We start from the raw sequence: 10,512 nt of genomic DNA on the forward strand, positions 1-10,512 counted from the left end.
TACAGCTCTTCTCACCCTATGTCCTGTAAGGACTCTATCCCTTTCTCTCAGCTCCTTCGCCTCTGCAGCCTTTGTTCTGATGAGGCCACTTTCCAAAGTGGTGCTCTTTGTTTGTGCTCCTTCTTCTCCAACTGTGGCTTCCCACCTACAATTGTTGACAGGGCTCTCGACAGCGTGCGGTCCATCTCCCATGCCACGACCCTCACCCCCTCCTTCCCCTCCCAGAACAAGGATAGGGTCCCTCTTGTTCTCACCTTTCACTCCACCAGCCTTCACATGCAAAGAATAATCCTCCGCCATTTTCGCCAACTCCAACACGGCGCCACCACTAAACACATCATCCCTTCCCTCCCCTGTCTGCATTCTGCAGAGATCGTTCCACTCCTCCATCACACCTCACACCTCTCACATCGCACATGGCAACTTCCCATGCAATCGCAGAAGGTACAACACCTGCCCCTTTACCTCTTCCATGCTCACCATCCAAGGCCCTAGACACTCATTTCAGATTAAGCAGCATTTCACTTGTACCTCTTTCAATTTGGTCTATTGCATTCGTTGCTCCCAATGTGGTCTCCTCTATATCGGAGAGACAAAACGCCAATTGGGTGATCGCTTTGCTGAGCACCTTCGGTCTGTATGCAATCAGGTCCCGGACCTTCCTGTGGCTTGCTACTTCAACACACAATCCTGCTCCCATGCCCACATGTCTGTCCTTGGCCTGCTGCAATTTTCCAGTGAAGCTCAACTCAAACTGGAGGATCAGCATCTCATTTTCCGACTAGGCACGTTATAGCCTGCCGGTCTCAACATTGAATTCAACAACTTCAGATAATTTTATTTCATTAATTTTATTTACCTTTATATATATATTTTCTTCACTGTTCTGTACCTCTTATTTCTTGATTATCTCTCTTTCTCTCGCTCCCCACTCTCTCATCACCTTTTTCCTCTCCTCTTCCCCCTTTGCTACCCTTCTCCCCTGTTTTCCACTTTGCCTCTGCTTCACCCCTTCCCCCCAACCCCCACATATTTTGTCACATAGCACTGGCTTCAGCCTTGGTCATTCACAGCTCCTAATCTCCCTATAATCTCTCTATGCACTGTCATTATCATCTCTTTATTGCTACTTTTGCTTCTGGAGCCAGTACTCACCTTCTCTCAGCCTAGTATAAATACCTCGCTATTTCTCCCCTTTTTTTAGCTTTGACAAAGGGTCAGTTAGACTCAAAAAGTCAGCTCTTTTCTCTCCTTACAGATGCTGCCAGACCTGTTGAGATTTTCCAGCATTTTCTCTTTTGGTTTAACATCCTGGTGAGCGTCCTCTGTACCCTCTCCAAATCATCCACTTCCTTTCGGTAATGTGGTGACCAGAACTGTACACAGTATTCCAAATGTGGCTGAACCAAATTCCAAGAAAACTGTAACATGACCTGCCAACTCTTATACTCAAAACCCTGTCAGATGAAGGAAAGCATGCCATATGCCTTCTTGACCACTCTATTGATCTGCGTTGCCACTTTCAGGGTACCCTGGACCTGAACACCCAGATCTCTCTGTACCTCAATTTTTCCCAGGGCTTTTCCATTTACCCTATAGTTCACTCTAGAATTGGATCTTCCAAAATGCATCATCTGACATTTGCCTGGATTGAACTCCATCTGTCATTTCTCCACCCAACTCTCCAATCTGTCTATATTCTGCTATATTCTCTGACAGTCCCCTTCATTGTCTGCTACTCCACCAATCTTAGTGTCATCTGCAAACTTGCTAATCAGACCTTTATACCTTCCTCCAGATCATTTATGTACATCACAAACAACACTGGTCCCAATACTGATCCCTGTGGTACACCACTGGTCACAGTTCTCCATTTTGAGAAACTCCCTTCCACTACTACTCTCTGTCTCCTATTGACCAACCAGTTCTCTAACCATCTAGTTAGTACACCATGGACCCCATACATCTTCACTTTCTCCAACAGCCTATCATGGGGAACCTTATCAAATGCTTTCCTGAGCTCCATGTACATGACATCTACAGCCTTTCTCTCATCAATCAACTTTGTCACTTCCTCAAATAATTCTATTAAGTAGGTAAGATATGACCTTCCCTGCACAAAACCATGCTGCCTATCACTGAAAATCCCATTTTCTTCGAAATGTAAATAGATCCTCTCAGTATCTTCTCTAGCAGCTTCCCTACCACTGATGTCAGGCTCACTGGTCAATGATTACTTGGATTATCCTTGCTACCATTCTTAAACAAGGGGACAACATTAGCAATTCTCCAGTCCTTCGGCACTTCACCTGTGTTCAAGGATGCTGCAAAAATAACTGCTAAGGCTCCAGCTATTTCCTCTCTTGCTTCCTTCAGTAACCTGGGATAGATCCCATCTTGACCTGGGGACTTGCCCACCTTAATGCCTTTGAGAATACCTAACACTTCCTCTCTCCTTATGCCGACTTGACCTAGAGTAATCAAACAGCTATCCCTAACCTCAACATCTGTCATGTCCCTCTCCTCGGTGAATACCGACGCAAAGTTCTCGTTAAGAATCTCACTTATTTCCTGTGACTCCACACATAACTTCCCTCCTTTGTCCTTGAATGGGCCAACCCTTTCTCTAGTTACCCTCTTGCTCCTTATATACGAATAAAAGGCTTTGGGATTTTCCTTAACCATGTTTGCTAAAGATATTTCATGACTCCTTCTGGTCCTCATTTCAGATTGGTCCTGCTTACCCGATATTCTTCCAAAGGTCTGTCAGTTTTCAGTCATCTAGAACTTATGTATGCTTCCTTCTTCCTCTTAGCTGGTCTCACAATTTTACCAATCATCCATGGTACCCCAATGTTGCCATTTCTATCCCTTATTTTCACAAGGACATGTCTGTCCTGCACTCTAATCAACCCCTCTTTAAAAGCCTCCCATATTAAATGTGGATTGGCCCTCAAACACCTGCTCCCAATCCACATTCCCTAGCTCCTGCCAAATTTTGCTATAGTTGGCCTTCCCTCAATTTAGCACTCTTTCTTTAGGACCACTCTCGTCTTTGTCTGTGAATATTCTAAAACTTATGGAATCATGATCACTATTCCGAAAGTAATCCTCAACTGAAACTTCAACCACCTGGCTGAGCTCATTCCCCAGTGCTAGGTCCAATATGGCCCCTTTCCAAGTTGGACTATTTACATACTGTTCTATAAAACCCTCCTGGATGTCCCCGACAAATTCTGCTCCTATAATGTCTAACACTAAGTGAATCCCAGTCAATGTTCAGAAAATTAAAATCTTCCATTACCACCACCCTGTTGCTCCTACATCTTTCCATATTCTGTCTACAAATTTGTACGTCTATCTCATGCTCGCTGTTGGGAGGCCTGTAGTACAGCCCCAACATTCTTACTGTGTCTTATCATTTCTGAGCTCTACCCATATTACCTCACTGCTTATGTCCTCCATTGTGCTCTCCTTCAGCACAGCTGTGATATCCTCTCTGACCTATAATGCAACTTCTCCACCCCTTTTACCTCCCTCTCCATCTTGCCTTAAGAATCTATTTCCTGAGATATTTAGTTGCCAATCTTGCCCTTCCATCAATCAAGTCTCAGTAATAGCAATAATATCATACTTCCAGATACCAATCCAAGCCCTAAGTTCATCTGTCTTACCTACTACACTTTAACAATACCTAAAACAATACACCTTAGACCACCTTTACATTCATCATCTGCTCCCTGTGTACTCTTAACCTTAGTCACATTGACTTAATTATCTAGTTCCTTACAGTCTTTAAGTACTACCTCTTTACTATCTACTATGCTCTTCATTTGGTTCCAATCCCCCTGACAAGCTCAATGTAGGGAGAGAGGTTGGGATGGGGGAAGGTAAAACTCTATCCAGTGGTAATGGAGCAAACAAGATGGAACTTTAACAGGAATCCACTGAACCAAGAGGCTCAGCTGACAGTCAGAAGAAACACAAAGTAAACAAGCATGCAAAAAGCCTTCTCCAAACCTTGAGAGATTCCACAACCAAAAGAAAATGTATGATCAGGTTTGAAGGTTGGAGGGACTCTGGCGCTTCTGTTCCATCAGAGTGCATGATGGACTTGCAATGTGCCGCATGCAGATGGATGAGAGCCAAAGCTGATGCCTGAAATCAAAAACAGCCCCTCATGGAAAGTCAGTTTTTTTTACTGGTTTATGAGAATTGGGACTCACTAGCAAGATCAGCGTTTGTTACCTATCCCTAATTTGCCCTTTAACTGAATGGCTGGCTTAGCCTTTTCAAGAGGCAATTAAAGTTAATCTGGTCTGGAGTGATATTTAGGCCAGACCTGGTAAGGATGGAATATTTCCTTCCCTAAAGGGCATTAGTGAATCAGATCAGTTTTTAACAACAACCAATATTGGTTAGCATCACTGAGAATGAATTGCACTTCCAGATTTTGTGAATTTAAATTCTACCAGCTGCTGTGTTATGATTTTATCCCATGATCCCAGAGCTAGAACTTCTAGATTCCTAGCCCAGTGACATTATTACTACGCCACCGTCTCCCTTAACATGGACGCTTCTTGAACAACAGTGGTCTAGATAGGATTAGCAAAGGGACTATGTCAGCAAACCAACTAGTTGTGGTGACTCAGTGCCACTGCAATAGTTTGGACAAACCAATGCCTACACAAGACTTTCAACTCTCCTTGTTTAAATCCATCACTTTCTTAAAACAGAGTTTGTTTTATATAGGCATGAAAACAATTATTACAGTTAAGCTAATGAATTCATACAGATTCTGAAGGTTGGGGGACAACAAGAATCCTGGTGAAGAAAGATGCGAAGGTGACATGGAAGGCCAGCTCCTAGTACTGACAAGCTGGTTGACGAAAATAAGCTGATCAACTTATCGTTTTTAAGTCTTAACATTTTTTTAAGATTGTATCACTGCCTTCACTTCTAATCTAACCAGAGGAAACTGAAACCTGAGTAAGTTCATCTCAATCTGATAAATTAACATAAAGGTACCCATCTTCCCATTGTGGTTCTCACAGGTGGCATATATAATAAAAACGTTATAGAGTAATGACTTTATCCCCCAAAACACCAGACCAAAAAATTAACAGTTGCTACTATGAATACACACTAAAGGAAAAATCAGATGGATGTGGCAGCTTGTCTGAATACTCTGCACAAATTCTCAATTTTTGGTTCTCCATACTGTCCATCAGATTTGTTTATAAGGAATCTCTCAGAGAGGATTTGTACGATTTACTCAAGTGCTATAGTTTAGTTATCTTCCCTCCTCCCTCTTTCTCACATCAATCTTCACAACACTAAAAAGCATTTCTTCCCCTTCAAACATTGTGCAAAATAGAGTTTCATGGTTGATTTTCAAAAAAGATTTTCTCTGTATTCATAAGTGCCATCAACTTTCTTATTAAATTTCAATCAATATACTGAACACTCAGAGACTGTAAACAGTATATTTATTCTTCAAATTGCTTTACATGTCTGCTACTTTCATTACCATGGTATCTACTGAGGATTTGTGTTAATGGATGGTGACAATAGAATTATTAGGCCAATGACAGTGTAAAATGGAGCAAACTTCATGATTTCTGCAATTGCCTTGTCCTTTGCTCATTGCCATCTGTTACTTTATATGTATTCTATGCAATGTATTGATTTTAGTTCGTTTTGCTTGGAAGGCTAAAAGCATTTGCTTATGCGCCTTAACAAGGCTCCTGCTGTTTAACAATGTCAGAACTGACACTTTGACTACATCAATAAAGGTGATCAGTTATGCAACATCCTGCTGTACTAATAAACCAAAGTAATTGACGACGTCGGCCAAAGGAAATGAGAAAGCAATACTGGCTTTTCACAGAGAACTTGCAGTGTTACCCAATGCTCTGTGTGTTATTGTGGACTGGATATTTTTTAACTCTCTGCCTGGTAATTACTCTCCAGTGAAGGTTATGACAGCCACTGCACACCTGCAAATTAAATGTTCTTCTTAGCAAGTGTATGAATAGATGCAGAAATAAATATGACTATGACTCTATGCAATTGCAGACCATGTCTGGGCAAGTAAAACACTGAGTTGTTCAATGAGTGAACCTCTGCTGCACTGGGGTCCACGTGCAAACTCAACTACAGGTACACCTCTGGCGAGCAGAACTCCCATCTTAGAGTCAGATGGTTGTGGGTTCGAGTCCCACATCAGAGCCTTTCACATTAGCTCACAGAACCTTAAAATACAGAGAAGCATACCATTAATTTTATGGTGTAGCTGTCCTGAAGTATGAGAGGGACAAACTAACTATATGCGGGTTTGCTCTTTGAGTGAATATTTCCAGGCCAAGAGGTTGAATTCTATCAACCCTCCAGGGCTGGGAGTTGGGGGTGGTGCTAGAAAAAAAAAGCCATTGAAAGATGGGTGTTTGTTGCTGCCATGGCATTCTGCCAATGATGCGGAAGGGGGAAGGTGGATGATTGCTCTCCTGCCCAAAGGCCTCTTCCTGCCACTACTGGCATTGACCAGCAGGTCAGGAAGGTGCCTAGCAAAACCTAGTGGCCTTGGTGGGTGATGTCCATAGGGTAGCTCCAAATGGTAATGGCTGTGATCATCCCAAAACCAAACATCTATCCTTCTTCTTGAGGTTGCTTGACTGTTCCTGGCAACACTAGCTCACCCAGATCAGGTAAGTGGGGTAGGTGGAGTAAGTTCTTGCAGCCTTACAAAAGACCCGAACATGGTTTTAATGTGTTCGCCAAGACTGAACTGAGGAAGGGAACCATGATGTAACCGGTTATGTTGAAGGGCAGGTAATCCAACATGCAGCTGTAAGTCCACAAGCATGTGGTGGCAAGAGCTATGTTGAGGTTCCACCTCTGAAACCTGCTGAAAGGAAAAGTGGTGCTTGAGCAAGGAGGAGGAGAGACGGATGCTCCTGTTTGTCAGTGCTTGGCACAAGCCGTGTTGTCAGCACCAGACCCTCAGGTCCAGATGCTGATTCTTGCTGCACCAGCCCAGTGACAGCTGCCAACTGCAGGTGTCCTTGAAGCAGATGGGATAGTGAGCTCTTTGCCAAAATATAAAGACAGCTCTCTGGCAAGAAGAAATGCCAATCCTCACATATATAGCTGATGATATATGATGAGTGCACCCAGTCAGGGTATGCAGCTGGTTTATCTTTATGGCATGCTTTTACGTCATTGCGTAGTGTGACAGACTGTGACAGATACAGTTCAAGAACAATTTGACCATTCAGCTAGGCAGACATTCACTGCCAGTGTTTAGGCCACCCAGGAGAGATAGTGGCATAATGGTAATGGGCTGGTAATCAAAAGACCCGTCTAATGGGTTCAAATCCCAACATGGCAGCTGGTGGAGTTTAAAATTCAGTTAACAAACCTGGAATGTAATGGTGACTATGAAACTACCATAGAAGAATTGCCACAAAATCCCATCCAGTTCACTGATGGACAACCTGTCCTGGACTTCTCACATAGATACAACTGTCAAGAAGGCACAACAATGCCTCTTCTTCCTCAGGTGGCTCAGGAAACTTGGCTTGACCATAAGGACCCTCACCACTTCGACAAATGCACCAATGAAAGTATACTGTCTGGATGCATAATGACTTGATATAGCAACTGCTCTGCCCAGGACCATGAGAAACTACAGAATGTGACTTCATCACGGAAGCCAACCTTCCATCCATGAACTCTATTGACATGGCTTGCCACCGCAGGAAGACTGCCAATATTATCAAAGACTCTTCACACCCCAGTCATGATCTCCTACAACCTCTTCAGTCAGGCAGGAGATACAGAAGCCTGACACATGCACCAGCATTTGGTCGTTATTGGTCTGATGAATGGACTCTGTAGCCTCAAATAATGCTTGATCTTGCATCCTATGCAACATAACCGGCATGTCTATGTCTAAATCTTTTTACAATTTCCGATCTGTACTTCCTTGCTTGCTATTATCTGAAAAACAAAGCTTTTCAGTACATGTGACAATAAATTAATCAATCAATCAATGCCCTCCAGGGAAGAAAATCTGCCATCCTTATCTGGTCTAACTTACATTTGCCTTTGGTCCCATAGCCATGGTTGACTCTGAAATGGTCTAGCAAGCTGATCTTCCAGTTTCATCAATGAGCTTTCCTCATTCGTCATATGGTCAGAGGTTGGGATGCTGGTTGTACAATGTTCAACAATGACAGCAATCTTCCCATCAACATCAGCAAAATGAAGGAGCTGGTCATTCATCTCAGGAAGTGGAGTGGAGGGCATGCACCTTTCTGCATCAGTGGTGCTGAGATGGAGATGTTTGGTAGGGTCAAGTTCTGGGAATAACGATCACGAACAATGTGTCCTGATACAGCCACGTTGACACTGCGGTCAAGAAAGCACAGCAATGCCTCTATTTCCTCAGGAAGTTAAGGATATTCGGCACGTCCATAAAGACTCTTACAAATTTTTTAATAGGTGCACCATAGAAAGCATCCTTGCTGGATGCATCACAGCTTGGTATGGCAACTACTCTTCTCAAGACTGAAAGAACTACAGAGAGTTGTGAACACAGCCCAGTTCATCATGCAAACATCCATTGATTTCATCTATATTTCCTGCTGCATTGGGAAAACAATCAACATAATCAAAGACCCCTCCAACTACAGATTTACTTTTTCCCACCCTCGTCCGTAGCGCAGAAGGTATAAAAGTTTGTATACAGGTACGAACAGATCCAAGAACATTGTTTTTCCCTGCTGGTGTCAGACATTTGAATTGACCTCTCTAACGTTAATGTTGATCTCTCGCTGCACTTTCTCCATAGCTGTAACATAAAGAACATAGGAACAGGAGTAGGCCATCTGGCCCTTCAAGCACACTCTGCCATTCAATAAGATCATGGCTGATCTTTTCATGGCCTCAGCTCCGTTTAGCAGCCCTTTCACTGTAACCCTCAATTCCTTTACTGTTCAAAAAATTATCTATCTTAGCTTTGAAAGCATTTACTGAGGATAGCTCAACTGCTTCATTGGGCGGGAATTTCATAGATTCACAATCTTCTGGGTGAAGAAATTCCTTCTCAATTCAGTCCTAAAACTGCTCCCCTTCATTTTGAGGCTATGCCCTCTTGTCCTAGCTTTACTTGCCAGTGGAAACATTCTCTCTACTTCTATCTTATCCACTCCCTTCATAATTTTATATGTTTCTATTTGATCCCCCACATTATTCTAAATTCAAATGATGTAATCCCAGTCTACTCAGTCTCTCTTCACAAGCCAACCCCTTCTAATCCAGAATCAACCTCGTGAACCTCCTCTGCACCCCCTCTAGTGTCAGTGCATCCTTTCTGAAGTAAGGAGACCAAAACTGTACGCAATACTCCAGGTATGACCTCACCAGCACCCTGTACAGCTGCAAAATAACCTTCCTGCTTTTAAACTTAATCCCTTTAGCAATGAAGGACAAATTTCCATTTGCCTTCTTAATTACAATTGCACCGACAGACCTTGTAACACTATATTCTGCATTCTGTTATATTACCCTGATATACTTAAGTAAAGTATGATTTGTCTGGTTTGCACACAAAACAATATTTCTCACTGTATCTCAGTACATGTGACAATAACAAATCAAATCAGAGACTGTTTGAAGCATACCATCCTCAAATCTGTCTCCTTCATGATCCTTCTTTATTCTACCAATTTCTCGTGGCATCATCACAGTTGGCATGCTGACTGCACTCAAACTAAACATTAGCCCTTTCAGACACATGAACAACATCGATCACATTTTCAGGGAGAGTGCTCCCGATCTCAACAATTCATTGTGGAAAATTATCTACCTCTCTCCTTAGCCAATGATTTTAGATTTCTAAATCGGGCCATCAATCCAGTCACCAGAATGAATCATTTTTATTTTCTACTGTATCAAAAGTTTCATTGTGGAAATTTCTAGTAGTTTGTATCTGTTTTTATAGGTATTTTTATTGAAAAAAGAAAATTTTTAAAGTTTTTTTTTACAAAATTACAAAATTAATACGAACAAGTATAAACACCAATATAAAATTGAATAAATAAGAAAAAAGAAAATAAATAAATAATAACCAAAACAAAAAAAAGAGAAAAACCCAACTAACTACTGATTTATCCTACAAACAACCAAAACATAAAATAGAATATCATACATTACTAGCGATAAGCAACAGAATAATTAAATAACTAAGTACATGCTCAAAATAGATTTACATCAAATCACAATAAAACCCGTATTTATATGGGATTCCTCCTCCTGGGGGTCCCCGGACCAGCCAGAACCACTACCATAGCCAGACAAAAGCCCTGGGCAATATGGCCAAAATATCTGTGTCGATATAGTTCAGAAAGGGCTGCCATATTTTATAGAATAATTCAGTTTTTTTGGTGCACCATATTTGTGAGGAAGTCAAGGGGGATATATTCCATGATTAACCTGTGCCAGATCAAA

Source organism: Chiloscyllium punctatum, chromosome 3, assembly GCF_047496795.1.
Source record: "Chiloscyllium punctatum isolate Juve2018m chromosome 3, sChiPun1.3, whole genome shotgun sequence".
NCBI lineage: Eukaryota > Metazoa > Chordata > Chondrichthyes > Orectolobiformes > Hemiscylliidae > Chiloscyllium > Chiloscyllium punctatum.